This window comes from Aptenodytes forsteri, unplaced genomic scaffold, assembly GCF_000699145.1.
Source record: "Aptenodytes forsteri isolate BGI_AS27 unplaced genomic scaffold, ASM69914v1 Scaffold92, whole genome shotgun sequence".
Lineage (NCBI taxonomy): Eukaryota > Metazoa > Chordata > Aves > Sphenisciformes > Spheniscidae > Aptenodytes > Aptenodytes forsteri.
The window spans coordinates 717,393-736,717 of record NW_008794581.1 but is presented as its reverse complement, the minus strand read 5'-3'; positions in this window follow the sequence as shown (position 1 = coordinate 736,717).

Here is a 19,325-nt window from a genome sequence, read left to right as displayed (position 1 = left end):
TATTCTCTCAAAGCTGAGAAACTGCAAGTTAAAAGGAAACGATGCTTTCCCCAAAACAAGGTGTGGGAGTCAGGAATCTATTCATTCTAACATCTGAAAGAACATAGGCCCTATGCCAGCCAATGTCCAGATCAACAAAGTGTTTATGGCTTCTAGAAAGAAGTTAGAAACCTCAAGAGGAGTTAGAAGCTTAAGTATTTCATTAATTCAGTTCTATAATGTTTCCTTTATTCACAGAATTGTTCTGCTTTAAATGCAGAAACAAAATAACATTCAGAATGAAACCTCAATGTGCAAAGAAATGTTGAATGGCTCAGATAACAGTGCGCAACAAAGCCTGTCCAGAGAGTCTTCAGAGTCATTGTGGGAAAATGGAAGGGCCACAGTTCGGAAAACCTGGATGGCACATTAACATGTTTGCTCCTAATAAAGAACTGTTTCTAAAAAGAACAGGGTTAAATATACAAAGGTAGCATGCAGAAGGGCAGGCATACTAGAGGAAAAGCAAAGAGGAAGTGAAGGGCCAGCGCCCCTACCGCTCAGGTATAGCCATCGGAGACGATACAGGAGGCTGTTTCCCGTGGCAAGGCTTCATGGCTATGCAGAGACCTGCCTAAACACTTGGTTAACATTAAAGAGACAACCTTCCTTCTTAGTAATACAGCTGAGAGAGAATGAGTTTCTCTTTGTCTTCTCCCTAAACCTCATCCCATCTTATCCTGTAGTAAAAAGCTGTGTGACAGCGTACTGTAATTTTGATGCAGTAGAGTCTGCCACATAAATGTAAGTGGGGCAGGGAGGACCTGCAAGACATGTTATGATTCAAAACCTTTGGAGACATTCAAGGAGCAAGTCAGCGGTGGTCAAGGTTGCCCTCCATCATTTTCTCTTAGCCATGGACTTCAACCTTCCATCTCTCAGACGATGTAAGTTTGACTTGCCTTATGTACTTTACAACAGAGATCAAGTTGCGTATTCCATCACCCAGGCCATGACCCTAAGTATATTAAACCCATCACCCTTAATTAGTTAATTAATTAATTACCTCACCCATCAGAAGAGGAAAGAGATGCAGAGTGGAATGAAGGTAACTGGTGTTCATTTGGCAATAGTTATGATTTTGCATCTCTAAACATTCAACTAACATGATGATGAAAGCAGGGAAGTGGCTTATGAATATTCCATATTTTACAACTTCAAAAAATATATATAGTGTAATACTGCTTCTAGTATAGAAATAACCATTACCAAAGTGTATGGACAATTCCCAAGCCTCCAGTGTCAACATGCCATCGGAAAGCAAAGCTGAGAGCAAATACAAGTATAGCTTGCATCAGGAAAGTTTCAGTCTCATTTTATTTGCTGTATTAGAATTAACAGAAGATCTAATCAAACAGATTTTAAAAGAGTGAAACAGATCACAAATATGCAGTTTCTGTTCCTTGTTAAGCTGAATACATTTTCATTGCCACATTCAGATGACAAGCAGCTTTGATTTTCCCCTGATAAGCAAATGGCCATCTCTTGGAAAGAACACATTTTGAGAGATGAATAGCTCATGTGCATATCTTATCTTCTTTGAATTGATTCAGTGTGGTTTCTTCAAAGCAGATTTGAAGCTGAGAAAATCTTAAGGTGACCTAGTTGTACAAGCCAGAAGTAATTAATTTTGATCAGCAAAGTCTCAGCAAAGTAAGAGATGTTAAATGGGCCTCTTCAGTCTATTTTGAAAAAGTGAATGGAGTCACGCTGATAGAAGCAGAGTATTTTCAACACTGTTGAAACAGAGTTGATTGAACATCTCTGTGTTTTGAATGTGGGTGGAGCTATCCTCAATCTGTATCTAACATTAATGCATTAAGATGATCTTTCATTCATACTCATCAATAAAAAGAATGTAACTCTCAGTCACAAATCCCCAGCAGAACAGGGAGAAAGCTGATCAAAATCAGACTTACTTCCCTTAAAACTAAACAAGGAACAATGGCAACCCGCTCAGAATGGCTCTGAAAGGATGAGGCATACAAGAAAAATCCAAATTTTGTTCCAAATAAACAGCACTTTATGCCATGTGAACACTAAATTATATTAAGTAGTGACTTAATACAAATAAAACTGATCTGTGGAGAGTTATGTAAACATCATACTACAATTAGCCATCATCATTTTCCATTGTAAATGTTCATAGGAATATTCATTCTTACCACACTGGCTGGAGGCTGCTACCAAAAGTTATACAAATGTATTCAAGACAAGGAAATCCTAAGCTATTACTTCTCAGTAGTGCCCATTCCCACTGAACTTGATGACACCAGGACTTTGGCTCCATAGCAATGAGGCCATATACATAACATTCACTAGCAGCCTTCACTTTCCTTAGAAAAGCCTGCTTCCTACATCTTCCCTAGCAGTAGCACAGGGTTAGCACATCAGGGTGGTTTGGACTTTGCAAACTTTCTATAATCTGAATTTTTGTTACAGGCACATGAGAAAACACTAGTTATTGATTAGAAAAAAAAAGAATCTCTTCTTTCTGGACCTTTTTCCTCACATATCCTCCATCCTTTCTCTGTTTTGTCAAGTTGTAGAAAGACATTTTACACTCTTTCCTTTTGTTCGCTTTGCCTGAACAAACACAGACCTCTGAGTCCTGTGGTCCTCTGACCAACCTGCTTCTTCAAGGATGTCCAGGCTCTACCAGCTCTGCAGTTTGGACCATATTTAAGTGCAGGAAATTATTTCCTGTGGCAATGATGGACTTGAAACAGACTTAAGCAGCACATACTTGCCCATCACTGACAGCCTCTCCTTAGTGTTGGCAACCACTGCTGCCAATTCCCTCCCAAATTATTTGCTACCCTGCATTTCCCTCTCCTTTTCTATGTCTGCCACCAAGATAATGCTCCTTTGTTTCCAGTCTTCCTTCTCTTGCACTTCTTTCCTTAAGCCTGTCCCAGTGTTGCCGCCTTTCCATTTCCCACGCCACTGAATACCTTCTTTAATTTCTTCCGTGGCTTTTTTTTTATTTCTCTTTTCTATATGTTTGAAGCATCCTCTCCACCTGCACAGTTCTCTGTCTCTTCACATCCTATTTCCCTTCATGGTTAGTAGAATGTTTTATCTGTTACAAAGCACCACAAACACTCAAGCTGCCATATAAATTACACAACGTGCCAATGAAAATAAAGAAAAGAAAATACTGCAGCCCAAATACTCACTGCTCAGCTGCCAGAGCTTTCCTTGTTCTTTTAGAGCTGCCTCAGATGCTGACTCCCATTTATAGCCACTTGATTGACCTGTTGGCACTGCCAAAATGGTGTAATGTTGTTTAGACATAAATCTGAGTCAGGCCATAATTCTGCAGTGCAATACTCTCTCTGAATAGAGTCCTATTCAAAGGACTTGGGGGCATTTGGAATCAGTGAAAGGGTTATCCACAGTAACAGTGGTGCCTCATCAGGCCCTCGGTGTCGCAGCTGCAGTTGCACAGACAGGATGGCTGTGTCTGGCCTGGGCCAGGAGCTGTTCTCCTGCATGCTCTCATAAGCTCTCCTCCTCATCTCCGTGATGGCAAAATTATATTTCAGCCACCATACAGCAGCATATGGCAGTAACAAGCAGCAGCTCCTCAAACACATGGATCTTTTTGTTTTATCACTTCCAGCTCACTACTATAGATAATCATCCCTGTCCCTGCCTCCCCATCTCGATTCTTAACATTTCCTCAGACAGAAGAACTCATTCCTCCGTCTTTCCAGTGTCCAGCAGCAGCACCTTCCCGCACTGTAGCAACACAATGCACTTGTAGAATAGCACACTTTGGTCCATAGAGCTAGTAACACCTCAAAACATGACCAACAGAACCCCAACCAAACAGCACATGGCTCTGACCAATAAAAACATGCTTGCAATTTATATTCTCTTTGAATTGTATCCAAAAAAACTCGCAAAAGCAAGCACGCCATACAAAAATAGGGTACATTTTTGCTATGCAAAAATGGTACGCTCTACTTCCTATTTTAATGCTATTGCTAATCACCCCAGCTTAACAACTCATCCCACAGGGTGTAGATAGTGGGAAGAAATCTTTGCCATGGGATTGCTTCTGAGGCTGGCTTTGTAAGCTTCAGAAAAGGATTAGACATTTGAATGGGAAATAAGGGTCTCCACAGCTGAGATATCTAATGCCCTAGATCTAACAGTCCCAGGGAGTCCAGGAATGGAAGCTTTCTCTGAGCCTTGTGCTTGGCGTGCCCCTCCTGATTTGGCATGCAATGGCATGCCCTATTCTTTCCTGATTCAAGCTCCTCTTCCAGACCTATTTTCTTTCTATGCAGCCACTGCATTTACTTGACATATTATTTACCTGACTCTGAGGCTCATTTACTTGGTTCCACAATAAAACAAACCCACTGTATCTTAAAGTGTGTGTTTCATCACAACACAAAGGGAGAATTGCCATGGTTTTACCATAAGGTGAAAAATTCTTATTTCTCAAGCACCACTTTGTCTTTTTTTTTTTTTTTGCTTATTTTCTGCTGCCCACAACTATCTTGTTATTCCTTTCAATGGCCATTCAGAGCATGCAGATTTACAGGATATGCATCATGTATTTTTATCTCTTGAGAGACATCTAGAAAGCTCTTGTGTCTCCATGATTACTAATAACTAAAGGTCATATAGCCCATCTTCCTGCAAATTAATCTCTTTCACACCTACTGTTATCTTGTCCATTTCAGAACACACTGTGAATCCTAAAAACAACCATAAATAAATGTCACCAGAATAAAGGCTTTTACCTCATGTTTAGGGAACCTATCTGTTGGTGCAGTAAAGCTTGCTGTCTATTTTCCTATAATTTAACCCTGCATTTTACTATCTTATTCACACCATTATTTCTAGATCTCTAAAAAACTATGCTAAATAATTCTTATGGCAACTGCATAACTCTGCAGTACATCCCAGATCAGCCATTCTTGTGAAGCTGTAATTACTGAGATTCGCCCTGCAGAAGTTACTTTTCCTCTAGGGCAGACACTGCCCTTGCAGCTCTACCAGAACTGGCTGGATTGGGCTATTGCTTGAACTCTCAGCTGCTAGTTATCACCACTCAGCTGAAGCAGTTAGCATAAGCACTTCTTTCCCGCTTCAGTCCAAAGTCAAAGAGATTAGCTTACCCACAACAGGGAGGCAGTGGGAATTAACCTGACTGCCTTGCCCCAAAATGGATTAGGCTCACTCACAAGATCAGCTGTAGAGACTAGGCAGTGTATGGAGATGGTCTCCCCCCTTCTGCTCTCTGCCTCGTAGCTGCTATCTGCCACATCTTAGCTTGAGTCTCCGTGCAATTTGCATAGACTCCATCTGCCGTCTAGACGGGACCCAGGAACTCACAGTTGCCCAGCAGGATGGTCTCTCTCCTAGCCCTTGGCTCCAAGAAAGTCTCAGCAATTGGAAAGGGTGAGTGTCAGAGGAGCGTCAAAGCCATGCATGGCTGATGAGTTAGAAATCCAGGTTGGATGCAAGCTGTGCTTAACTAACGAGGTGATTAAACTTGATAGGGAATATTGTTGCCTATTCACGCTGATTTCTTTACAATCTTTCCTTGTAAAAGCTCTGGAAAACGTGACTGTACCATAACACAGTATGTTACCTCACATAACAGGTTATAGACACTTCTATACCATCGAAGTGTCTAACTTCAGTATTCATCAAACAGCGAGCTAAGACTTCCGGAGGGTTCATGATAGCTTCCCAGTAGCACAGTAGGAACATTTCAGTGTTCAAAATAAATAGCAGCTCAACACTGTTACGTGCAAACATAGCAGTGCTGTGGAAGCGCCACCATTTTTATCCATATCTCAGTCAAGGGAGATGCTGATACCTAGATGCCTGTCTACATTGCGTGGTGGAACACAGCGCAGAAATTTTCAAACTAACGTCAAACATGCTAACTGCAAAGAGAGAGCCACTTCAGCATGTTAGGCCAAGCACAGAAAATACACCTGTTTCCAGGACTGCTTTTGGTAACTGAACTGGTATCTTTTCTCGGCACTGAACCGCTTGCACAGCTTCCATTGCACTGGGTAGACATGCCCCAAAAATCTCTTGTAGTAACTGCTGGTCAGTGTGGACATTTTAGTGAAGATTGATGTGCCCCCTGCATTAAAGGGTATACTCCTATAGCAGGCGCATCATCACAAATGACACCAAATTCCATGAGGCTGTCGATGTGCTGTAGCAGCCACCACTATCACAACCCTGTCCCCCGTGATGCCACTAGCACTTCCCAAGTGATACCACACTTTGGCTTAATGCTATTCCTGCTGGGTGACAAAACTTCCATTCACTCCGATGGATTCAGAGTTAGATTTGTGCTGAACACTAACCCAAATTCACAAGCTCCGAATTTCCACCTGCCACTGCTGAAGTGGAGGGCTCTGCTGGAGTCAGAAGCAGGACGTCTACTGCTCTTACCAAGGTTTGCTCACCTTGTACTCCCAATGGAACCAGAGGAAGGGTCAATCACATAGTTATTTAAGAGCTGTGCTGTCTTGCAAAGAAATTAGTTATCCTTTTGAATTATCCCAGGTTCAGCTGGATCCTGAAAGCTACTCTGTACCCCACCAATGCCAGCATTACTAAATTGATCCTAGTATTCACTAGAGTGGGAATATAGCAAGTTACATGGTGATATTGTCAGCCATCTAGACATGAATAATGCAGGGATTTTAGCTGCAATCACCACATCTTAACTTCCTGAGCTAAGACATTTCATAAAAAGTGTTAAAAAACCCACAAGATGGTTAATTCCCTGGTTTCTATACAGACTTTAATTTTTACTAAGGCTCAGCCCTCACAGAGCAAGTCATCTAGGAAGGAAATCTCTGAATCTGCTTCTGTGCTTGAGGAAGTGTAGGGACCCCTCCCTCAGTCTGTTGCTGCAGGACACTTAGCAGGACTACAGCCTTGCTGCTGTTCAGGTATAACAGCCTGGCAACATCAGGCATTAAGGAAAGGATTGTTTCTCTTCCACTTCAAGGCAAAATCCTTGCCTGATTGCTCATGAGTAAGTACCATCTGTCCTTTCGCCCACCCTAATGCCACAGCTCCGTGCTGTGTCAAATAGAGCAGTGCTCGGTTGCCTCTTCACAGCAAGAACATCAATATCATTAAAAGGTCTGCAACGGCCTTTTAAGCTCAACACCGGACTGACAAACTATACCATGGACTAAAAACATGCACAGACTTCACTGTATGTCAACAGGTGGAAGATTTTACTGTTTACAGACCTTCCTCACGATGGAGAGTAATTATTATGATTACATGGCAGAGATACAGCAGCACAGAGAGACACTACCTCTGTGAGTCATTCACAGTGGTAGAGTTAGCAGAGGCACTGCCTGGATAGCGGGATTAGCAAGGCAAGAGAGATACATGCCTTGGGAGTGCACACACGTGTGTGTGCTCATTAGGTGTCAAAATAGATAGCTAAGGATTACATTGTATTAAGAAGATCAAGCAGGATTTAGGGCACATTCATGTCAGCTGCATTCGTGAATTGATCACAGCACCTACAAAGTACTTTCCTCTCTCCCCACCACCACACATTTCCCCTGTTGTTTAGTTAACTGAAAAGCCTCAATGCCAAAAATAGAAGCTTAGGCAAAAGAATTTATCTCAGGACATTTCTAAATTTCATAGAAGTATTCAAGACTACTGCAGTGTATTAGTAGAGAAACACATAAGACAGTGCTACGCATTTCTCCTCTTCCATTTCCTAATTTCCAGCATGATAAAACTTTCCTTCCTTCCTTTCTTCTGTCCTGGAACAGTTTTTTTCTATTAATAATTGTATGCCCACATGGGGAGGGAATCAATGTGGCTGAGGGGTGAGGTATCCCTCATGGCAACTGCAGGCTGGAATCACTAGCCATGAAAAGCAAATTCCCGAGAGAGGGACAGGAATATGCATCAGAGCGCTTACTTTTTTGATACATACAGCAAATGGCAGCTTCGACAGGGCACTCAAAAATCTTTGTTCTCTGCTTAATTTTTGCTATTCTTTGAGTATGGCTGTGCATTGCACAGACTGTGTGTTGGAATCGAATAACAGTTCCCCTCAGGTTTTTCTCCAGTTCTGTTTTATAAAAGTCTCCTTTATGTAAACTACGCTCTTGTGTCACCTTTGTTATATTCTCCTCTTGCAATTAGAATCAAGGTGATAAAACCAAGGCTGTCACTATAAGGATATTAACACCACACAACAAAATAACTGCTGTATTGTGGCCAAACCAAATATTTGTAAATAGTTTGCATCTCCCTAATTTCAGTGTGTTTTCTATTTGTTACATATCCTACTACTGTGTTCAGCTATAGTTCAGCGGTTGCGCGATGGAAGCAGCAATGGTCAGAGACAGTGCCTGTGTGGAGAAAGAATCGGGAGTTTGAATAAAATCAAATGAGATCAGCATCCAGTAATGCTCTGCACTGAATCTCAGAGCACGATTCTTTGTGCTTTCTCCTACCAGTTTTAAAAATGCATGATGGTGTTATTTGGTACATATAGTGCATGTTCTCAGCTAAACACCCATAAAGCTTTCACATCACCCTATCATGCATTTCTTACGTGCTCTGTCTTCGACTGAGAAGTGTGCAGTGTCCATACCAGTTGGGAGTGTATGGCTGTTGGTGCCTCTAGCACAAAGCAATCTCATTAACTTTTCATGCTCATCAAGAGCTGCTCTACACCTGCATATCTTCTCTAACGTGAACAAATCGAGCAGTTCTGATTCTAAGCAGAAACATAACGAGAAGGGACAAGCTTTTTTCCTCCTGAAGAAGGAGGTGAGCAAATACAGCCTCTCAAGAGTCTGTGGGGATGTACAAGAAGGTTACTCCTCCTCTGTGGACCATCTTATGCCTGACACGGTGTAATCCACAGAGTGGAATCTGCGAGATTAATTCAGCATTTGTGCTCTCTTTCATTTACACAGATAAAAACTGGGAATGACTCCACCGGAGAAATGTAGTTACAGCGGTGTAATTAAGAGAAGAAGGCTGTGGAGGCCTTGGGCCTCCACACTGACCTGTATCTCCAGTGGGAGAAACAGCTGGCCTCAACCGTTGTGCCAAAACTGAATGCAAACCAGCCTGGCAGCAGGGAGGGTTTGCTGTCTGCCTGCGGCAGAGGCTGCATGCTGGCAGCCCGCAGCACGGGGGAGGCACCCCCTGCACCGTACCCCCATCACGACAGCCTCATACAGCTGCGGCAGCTGAGGGAGGGAGGGAGGGAGGGAGAGAGGGAGGCAGGTCCTTTGCACACAGCCTTTTTAAAATGTCACTGAGTAGGTTTCAACTGAAGTGCACAAAAATAATCTAATTCTACTCCTACTCAAAGAGGATAGCATATATTGTTCTTTCTCTTCATCTATTTCCTCTGAAAGCTTTCTGCACCCAATTGCATTAATGAACGCTGAAACGATGATCATGCAGATCAGATCAATATGGATGTATGCAGAATTAGGCCATTCTGATGGAGAGCAGGCCCAGCCGCCCCAAGAGCACTCTGCCAAATGAGAGGCAGTGAGTTGAGTCCTCGTCCCTCGCTTTCGTTTTTCTTACACAATATGCATGACAGTGAAATCCAGCCTGCTAGCGGTGCATTTTGCAGAGACAGAAACTTGCTCTGAATGTGAGTTTAAAACACAAGTACCTTATACGCTAAAGTACCAATACTTGGCCCCTATCTGCAGTTGTTGAGGCCTCTAACAGCTAGGTAGGAGCTGCTGTTTACAAGCAAGGAAGAGGGACAACTTGGGAAGAGGAGACAAAGATCTATTCATATACTCTGTGGGGAAGCAACAAGACTTTAAGACTGGGAGAAGAGCAAGAGTGAAGCCAAAGGGATCTGTCCCTGGACAGATTCACTGTTACATCCCATCTTCTGCCCTCAGTGGGGTGGGTAGGACAAACTGGAAAGCGCAAGGGAATCCCAGAGGGTCAGCTATTGAAGAAAGAGATGTTCTAGACAGAGCCATCTTAGGGCAGAGCCATCAGGAGCAGGCAGGGTTTGAAGAGCAGGTCTGAGGTGAACCTTGTTGCTTCATGATCTTTCTATGCCGGTATCTCAGCCTCCCAGAGAGCAGCGTGAGTTTTGGTTAAAGGCTATGAGCTTTATTTCTGAAGAAGCTGGAAAAGGCATGTTCCTGGACTTTACCTCAAAGAGTTATGCTAAAAACTCCAGGAAGATATCTTGTGCTGAGGGTATGATATACTTCATTAATAATAAAAAAAGATATAAATTCTGAAACTGTTACCCAGCAACACTGCAAACGTGTCAGGTATTATGGCAAGTAAAGCTACTGTTATGCTGGTACAGCCACCTCCTCATACCTTACAGTAGCAGTACTGAGAAGAAGCAGGTAGCTTCTCGGAGCACTACAGGCCCTCACAGGCTAAGGGACCTTAGGGGACAGTGGCAGTAATGCATCTCTATTGCCCTGACCACGGTCCCACCATAAACTGCACAGACTGTGAATGAAGGGCATGCCAGTGTTTGGGATCTCCACCCTGTCTAAGCTCTCAGCAGTGCAGACCAAATGGGAAGTCAATATGGACTACAAGGGCTACCAGGAGGTACCACCTATTCAGGCACTGAACTATGATCTTACAAAACTAAGCAATGAAATTTGAAAGTCTTGGTTACTCTGATGAAATGTTAATTACCATGACAATATTTGAGTTCCCTACGGTCTACTATTTAAATGAACACAGATAGAGTTTTCCTGATGTGAAGAATGAGAATATGAACTGCATACCGGTGTATGATGACTAGATGCTCCCAGCAGAGGCATGCACACTGGCTGTCAAGACAAACAGCAAAACATTCCTGCCTGTCTGGAGTGAGAAACACAGCCCATGCAGAATTAAGTGGCCAGTACGAGACTGAAATTTGGTTCTAAAAAAGCCTGTGCTAAGGAAGAATGAGGGGGCTGGGATTTTTCATTTTAATATAGATCTTTTCCCCATTTGTAGGTTGGTCTCATTTTGCAGCAGCTATATTCTGCACCAACATGTGGTAGACCAAAGATTAAGTCTCAAATTCCCAGACACTGGGTTAGAAGAGGCCAAGAATGTCACAGAAGTGACAAGCTTAGTGTCAGGAGATGGGGATTTGGTTGCCATACTTTCCAGCACCTCTTGTTACTCGAACCTTCCAAGAACCTTGACATTCGTAACAGAAGGGGCTAATTCCCACCTCTCTCTTCCCTAGCAATCAGCTCTCAGTGAGAGGCTTAGCTAAAAAAAGTCATGTAGTTTATTCAAATGGTTGTGGCTTACACCCTCCCACTGGCAATATTAATGACGTCCTTTGCTTTTTATGAAGTGGTCAGGACTCCATCAGAGTGCACAGACTCGGAAGGAGGAAAATATCAAAATAAATACTACAGTTATCAGCCAAAGTTCAAATATGTGTCAGGTAGTCATTCAACTGCTTATGACATGAACACTTTGTTTTAAAATCGCTTGTAGCGTATGTGTCTGAACTCCTTTTGACTGCAGAGAAAATGATTATGCGCATTTTCAAGGCCAAAATCTTGCCTGAAGTTAGCAAATACAAACTAGGTGCATACAAATGTAAGAAAGATCAAACAGATACAGCTACACTACAGTGTGGAGAGCATTTCTAGGACATCCTTGCAGCCCATATACCCTCTCCAGACATTCGATCAGAATCACAGCCTAAAGTACAGGCATAGGCTGCTCTCAAAGGGATGTGGCTCTGCTGGTGCCTGAGCTCACCTAGTGGCATAGTACATTGCAACTACTTTTTTAGGTGCTTACGCAAAGTTCCTGTTGCCTGCAAGATATCAAAGTGTACAGGACACACACGGATGTGGGGATCATGTTGTTCTTCTGGATGTTCCTGGGAGCATTCCACAATGGCAGGGAAGGCACAGCCCTCCAGGATTGTTTGAGGCTTTTTTAAGATATCATTAAAACAAGAGTCTATTTCTCAATATCAGTCTTGCTCTTTAATCCACATACTTCATCCTTAGCTCAAAAATTTTAACTTCAACATTTTTGCTGTTCATACGGAGTCAGGAAACTCCAAACTCACCCATTTTTATCTGCCAGTGCCCCAGCATGGAATGTTATCTCGGTTCAGTTCGGGGGTTTCTGATTATGCGCTTCGTGCTCAGAAGCAAAGGGCCAAGATATGCACTGGCTAAGAGCCTACTTCAAACCACTTCAGCAGAAAACCAAGTTCAGTTCTGGAAAAGGAATGTAGGATAGTTTTCAAATATGTTTTTCCTGGATTGACATACTCTAGATTGTCTGGAGAACCAAAAGCCAGCTTCCGATCTCATGGGAGATGGCAGAGGAATGAGCCCAGAGCATCTCAGTCTTTGCCAAGCTTTCATACCTTTTCCTTTTACAATCCAAATGCAACAGCAGAAAATAACATTTAATTTCACTCACATCTCTGAATGGGAATTTCCATTTTTTCAGAACAAACACTTATCTATACCCCAATAAGTGATCAACAGAGCCTTCAAAAACCAAACCTATGGAAGTCACAGTAACCTTCACCCACTTTTCAGACCAGTGAATTTTTCCCAGATCATTAAACAAACTGAATACTGATGCATCAGCCTTTTCTACTGATACTCACCTGTCCTCTCTCCCAGCTGCAACAGCCACTCCAGCCCACACCATTTATCCTACTGTTCAGATCTCACCTCTGTGCTCATTAGCACATTGTGCTGTTGGTTTCCAGCAAGGCTCTGGGTATTGCAGCTATTTCAGGCTACTGTCAGCATCAGACTTGCAGAGTCTATCTTATGCCACCATTTGGGATGCTCTGATGTTTACTGAAGACTACAGAAAGCAGAAATACAGTAAAGCAGCTCTGATGTCTCCCTGTAACAAGTCATAGCATGACAATGGCTAGATTTGAACCTCCATTTCAAAGTAGGGTTGCCAGTAGCATTCCTCCAAATTAAGGAACCACTTTCCGTAACTACCAGTTAGTCTGTCACTGTTCTCATGTTGACTATGCACTGGTTGCCATAAAAGTGACCAGTACACCGCAGCACCTCTCCACTGTGTGTTTATATTTCACTTGTGAATTGCCTGTGAACAAACTAAAACTTCCCCAAATTCATTCTCTCTTCAGCAGTCTTCTTTGTTTTCATAGCTATTATGTTAGCCTATAGATATCTGTTGTTTGCACCTTTGTGTGATAGTTGCCATTAAAATCTCAAGCTGCTTTGGTTTAACATGTAGGTCATGTTCATTGATGGAATAATAACAATAACAACAACAGCAACAATAAATAATGCACCACATTTTCAGTGCAGATTATCATTACTATGAAACTGAAATTTACTCTCTCTGAATGTTCTCAATAATTACTTAAAATTCACTACTTTCAAGAGCATTCCTCTGTACAAATTTGGCTGCTAGAACATTAATGGAAAGTGGATAGAAAAGAGGTGTAAAGTAAGCTGAAGCACACATTAACAATTGGAAAGAATATGGTTTTTGTTGTATTCATTGAACTTTATGGATACTCAAATGTGTATTTGATCGAAACTGCCATCTAACTTATTCAGGGAATAAGGTCACCTTTTACTTTTTTAATGAGTCACTAATATAAATCATGAGTTGTGAATATCAAGAAAATACAAAAAATGACAATGCATTTATTTTATATCATGTGTGACTTCCTGTTCTAACAACATTTATCTTTTCCCACTCCCAGATGACAATTGACTTCTGAGCATATGGAGAAGCAGGTGTGTCAGAAGTATCCCGGGGTGTACTAAAAGAAAGGGAAAAAAATTTATGCAATCCTGCATGGTTTAATAAGGTTGACGTGAACACAAATATCCACTAGCTTAATAGCTTTAACTAAAAGCTGAGCATGATAGTTCCTTTTGTCTCCTGTGCTGACTTGCCCTTTTGCATAGTTTTACTGAAGTTGCACTAAGTTTTGTATTTCAGCACATTCCAAATGCGTATTAAAAAAGTGAAGATGTGCCATGTGAAAATATCTAATATACAGCTAGAGCTGGGCAAAACTTTTTTGGCTAAAATGTTTTTCCTGAATAACAGTGATTCAATGATGTCCATTTTTTGCAAGCTGCTTAAGGAAAAAACAGAAAGTCTTAAAACTGGAAAATGTCAGCATTTTAGTTTTGAGATACTTTGATTTTTAGTTCAAAGCATTTGGAAATCAACTTCAGTTTTATGAAAGAATGAACAAGGAAACAAGTAACCCCTCCCAAAACCCCAAACTTGTTCTTAATCAAAAATGATTATTTTTCCTGCTTTTCATTTGGCTGAACACTTCATTCCAGGTTGATGCAAAATGAATTATTGCAGATCTGCCAGTAAGTCCCCCAAATCAATTATTTGCCCAGCTCTGGACACAGAAGTCTAGTTAGGAGCATTTCTTTGGCAAAAACAGCAGCTGTAGTTTTTGTGTGAGTGTCAAACTCCTAGGTTATTTTCAGATAGATGAATGGTATGCTTTCAAGTGACTGCTCTTCCAAACACTCTCTCTGTTTGTTTGTGCTTATCATGCATCAGTAGTTTTGCTTTCACATTGAAAATGTACGAAGATACAACTCATGGTCATGAAATTGTGCAAGAATGATGCTAATACGAGGCCAAAAAGGAATATCTGGCTTTGAATCTACAGCAATGCAAATATGAAGGCCTTGGTGGCTCAAAGGGGATGCCAGAATCTTCCACTTCTATTTTACTGTTTCGAACCCCGGATCCAGCTCCTCATGACATAAACAGTGAATGGAAGAATTTGCAAATAAGATTTGTTGGGATTATCATAATAATATCGGTTGAAATAAAAATCACAGACAATTAGGTGCCTGAGGCAAGATAGGTACTAACATCTCTGTTACATAAAATCCTTGTTCTGTCAGATGGCAGCAGGAGATATCAGTGCTCTCCTCCTCTGAAAATCAGGACAAATCCTTGTACAATGATACCGGCATGCCGTGGGCCTATGCAAAGCCCTTTCAGTCTTCCAGGGGAGCGCAGGGAGTTCCTGAACAGCGAAGGGGGAAATACCACCTATCTACACCAGCCACGAAGTCAGCATTTGTGAGAGGCAAGTCACTTTGTGAAAGGTGAGAAATTGTGACCATTTGTGAGAGGTGAGAAGGGTCTGGACAATTTCCAACGTCACCTTTTCATGAAAGAGTGTTGTCAATAATGCTTTGAGCATTACTCACTTCGTCGCAGTGCAGACCTGAATCTACTGCTCTTTGCCTAGCTGGAGAAGATGGCAAAGCCTGCTGGGATATTAGGGGTGGGAGAAAAGAGAGAAGTTCAGATAGAGGTTCTGCTATTCAGTGCAAATGGTGGCAAAAATCCAGTCCTGCTGAATTCAAACCCAAATTATTTTCCCATTGTGACAGAAAGCAAAGCACTGCACACAGCCATGGCCTGTAACACAATACTTTGGACCAAACTGTCTTCATGTTCCCAAAATACACTAGTCTTTTGCCAAGCAGAGGACAATCACTTAATCATTTGTAATGAAAGCTGTAGAAAGTAATTCTCACTGCATAGCAAGTGTTTTTCACCCATACTGAGTAAGTAATGTGCAGCCAAATACAATTAACCAGCAACATCAAGTGTCATGCCTTCCCTAGACCTCTCTGAATCCTCCAAAGGACTATCAGAGTGCTGAAGTTACTTGAAGAATAACTCCTTGCTGTGTCAACCTCAGAAAGATCAGATTTATGGTTTCTACTGATGGGGCTGACATTGTCAAACCTATAAAGATGCCAAGTTTACCCACGAATTGTGTTTGACCCATTGTTTAAGCTACTGGTACGAAATGTTTTTTATTCTCCTAAGTGCAAGCAACACCTGCCAGGCACTGTCAAGAACCTAGCTGTCCAATTTTATTCTGTTCCTCAAAGGTAGATGAATTCTTACCAATCCTTTTCTTACTAAAACAAAAAAAAAGTTCATGAGAGTAAAGGAACAAGATGTACAAGCAACATGAATCCCACTCTGCAGAGAGCTGTAGCTTCAGAACCTAGAAAGGTAGTTCAAAGTTACATATGGCTACCACCCATGGGAAGCAATGCTATCTTTAGCACAGTAGATAATCCAATAGCAGGTCTGAGCTCTGACATCTTTCACCCACCTAACAAGTTCACAGTTCTGCCACCAGGATATTTCACCTGAAGGACACCTGCCTCTTTGCATCTTTCAGTGTCCTCAGTGGGACATGCAAATTTTCGTACAAGGATCTTAAAATTCTCCAAGGTTCATGTCTCTAGTGAAAAAAAAACCAAACCAACCAAACAACATTTTTACAGTTTTGGCTTCATAATTCCATATCTTTGGTGTGCATGAAATAAAATGAGGAGGATACCAAGTCATACATGAAACACAAATAACCAGAGACTGAAGTGTCAGGTGCCATTTGAATGGTTTCCTGTGTGCTCCCCATTATGGGCAAAGTTCACGGCTCTGTAATTTATCTCTGTGCCAGAAAAGCACCAGTATAATGGAAGTAATTCAAAGACAGGCACAGGTCATTATTAGAGTGGTAAAAGAGATGATGTGCCAGGTGAGTTGAGAACAACTGGATGTGGATATGTCCAACAAATGACAGTTAAGTGCCTCAGGAGACTGCAGGGCAGAGCAGCCCATGCTTCGCAGTGGGAAAGGGTGAAGCAAGCGCTGGCCCTAGCCAGCCCAGCTCTGCTGCCCGGTGAGTCGGGTCTGTGAGCTCAGAGTCCTCCTTGCTCTTGCAACCGTGTAGACAGTGTGATTACCAGCACATGGTGACCGGGGAAAAGATCCTCCCTCTTTTGGCCCTCATGCACAGGCTTAAGCAGACAAGTAAGTGTCCAATGCCACCCCTCATGTCCCAGCCACAGAGACTCTACACAGCAATATATAATTAGGGTCCTTTTTCTGTTAAAGGACTTTAAGTAACTGAACGACGATTCTTCTTTTCCTTCTCTTCATACCTTTTTTGTTTGCTTTCCTTTTTGTGAATTAATACTAGATTTATTGCCTTGGGTGAGTTTTTCAAAGCACTCACAGTTGGCCTAATCCTGTTCCTGTTGAAGCCACTGGGAGTTTTGCCAACGCTTTTAATGAGAACAGAGTTAGGCCAGTGCTGTCAGCTTTGAAGCCCCCGCTTTGTGTGTACTCAAGTGAAGGTGGGGAACAGAGTGCAGATAAAATGAGAACCAGTCTAAACCTGGATCCAGCAAGGAAAAAATAATGCCAACAAAACCTTTCTTGTGGTTCAAAGGAATCTCTTCAGCCATGTCTTGCACCTTTCCCAAAAAGCATCAAATTGATTTTGTAATCAGCACCCGGTCTGTGGGGATGCTCCGCTCCATGGGGCTATAGCTTGGTTTAATGGTGATTTAATTTACCTTTTGATGCTAGCTGTTTTTCACTTCAGAAAAGTGTGCAGAATCCACCTTTTTTCTTCAAGTGCACCAATGAACAGTCTGCTAGTTATCCATATTTAGTCAGGAATTCTAAAACCAGAAGGGACCATCACGGTCATATAGTTACGCCTTCAGCATAATAACAGTTTGTAAAGTTACAGTCAATAATTTCAATATTCACCCACAACTTTTGTTTGAGTTATAATAACATATAGAATATTTAAGCGTGTGTGTTTTCAGTGCTATAAATTGGGCTACCTGGGTTTGGTGTGCCACAAAGAGAGAAAGCATTAGCCAGACTGAAACAGGCAAATGATTGTGAAAGACAAACTAAAACAAAACAGGGATTTTTTTGTTGTTATTTCTGAATTGCAGTAATATTTTCTTGTTGCCCTTAAATATAAAAAAGGTATTGATTTTGATTGGCATTGCCTGTTAAGATTGCTAGATTGGACAAAGATTATACTCATCAACACAAAATGCTTTCATAAGTTCAACTTCTTCATCTGCATCCAAGAGTAGTACTAAGAACAGCATTTCTCCAGAATAGATTACCACATTGCCCTGACTTAGGCATTGCCAAGAGAGACGATAAACAGGCTTCAACTTGCTTGAAATACTCTTGCCAGTGTTAGCATTTCATGCAAGAGAGCAATGACAGTTTTTACAGATTATAGTACTTTTCATAAGCTATCAAAGGCAGTTGATTATAAGATATTATTGTTTTAAAGGCCCTCAAGCCCTAGAGAATCTTTGCTAAAAGAATAGCAGAAGAAGTACAGTGCTGGAATAAGAAACCTCTGAATTCAAATCCTGGTCCTATGGTCAGATGCTTTGTGGCCTTCTCAGTGTGGCCAAGTCTCATGATAGCTCCATCAACTTCCTAAAGCCTTTGCTGCTGGAGTCAAGTGACTGCATGAGAAATACAGCTTTTAGGTCAAGAAAATAAAAAAACTGTGGCCTTCATGGCAGTGAAGGGTATCTTCAAAACAAACTCTCAAGGCTCAACATTGTACAAGCAGTTAAAAACTTCTTTTTTCAAATCCCAGTAAGGGTGTGGGTTAGGGCTGGAGTATCATTTGCACATATTTAGGCAAATCACAGTTCATGCTCAGTTTCTTGTAATTATAGACAAGTATTCATGTTGTAGAAACTATTAAACAGAAGGAAACAATTTCTACCTCAGAAAATCCTTGAGGACAAAGTATTAGGGCATAAGAAGAGAAGTATCACTCTCTAATGGATTTGCATGTTCTTATACTCTTGCTCCTATATTCTTAGTCAAAGAAGTTGGGTGCAATGGTTCTGGTGGATATTGGGCTGTGTGGACCTTCACCAGACCCAGCTGGTACGTCTGTGCAACTAAACACAAGAGGCCCAGGGAACAATGTCAAGGTTTCTGGAAAGAGGGCCTGGGACTGTGTAAAGTAATGTGAAGAATGTGCTATGCCAGAGTGGATTTTTATAGACTGAAATTCAGGGTAATGGCTGCATGCCCTGGGATGTATGAAAGGAGGTATGAAAGGGCATTAGGGGATGCAAAGGCTGACGGGATTGTGGTGGAAGACTGTACTGTGGAGGGGGGGTGAACTCTGGTGCAACACCTACACTGCCATTTAAGGGGAATGGACCTGAAGATACCTGTCCCTAGAACCAAGAGTAGTTTCATCTTGGACAAGACCAGTCAGAGCGGCTCAAATAGAGCAAAGGAGACAGTTAGTAATCAATCTGTCTCAGCAATCAGGAGTTCAACACTCTTGCTTGCTTCCTGGACCCTGTTTATTTAGCAGTGTAAATGTAGCCAATGTGGCTATTCTTACAAGTTTTGGGAAGAACATTTAATTAGCAATTACATTGTGCTCT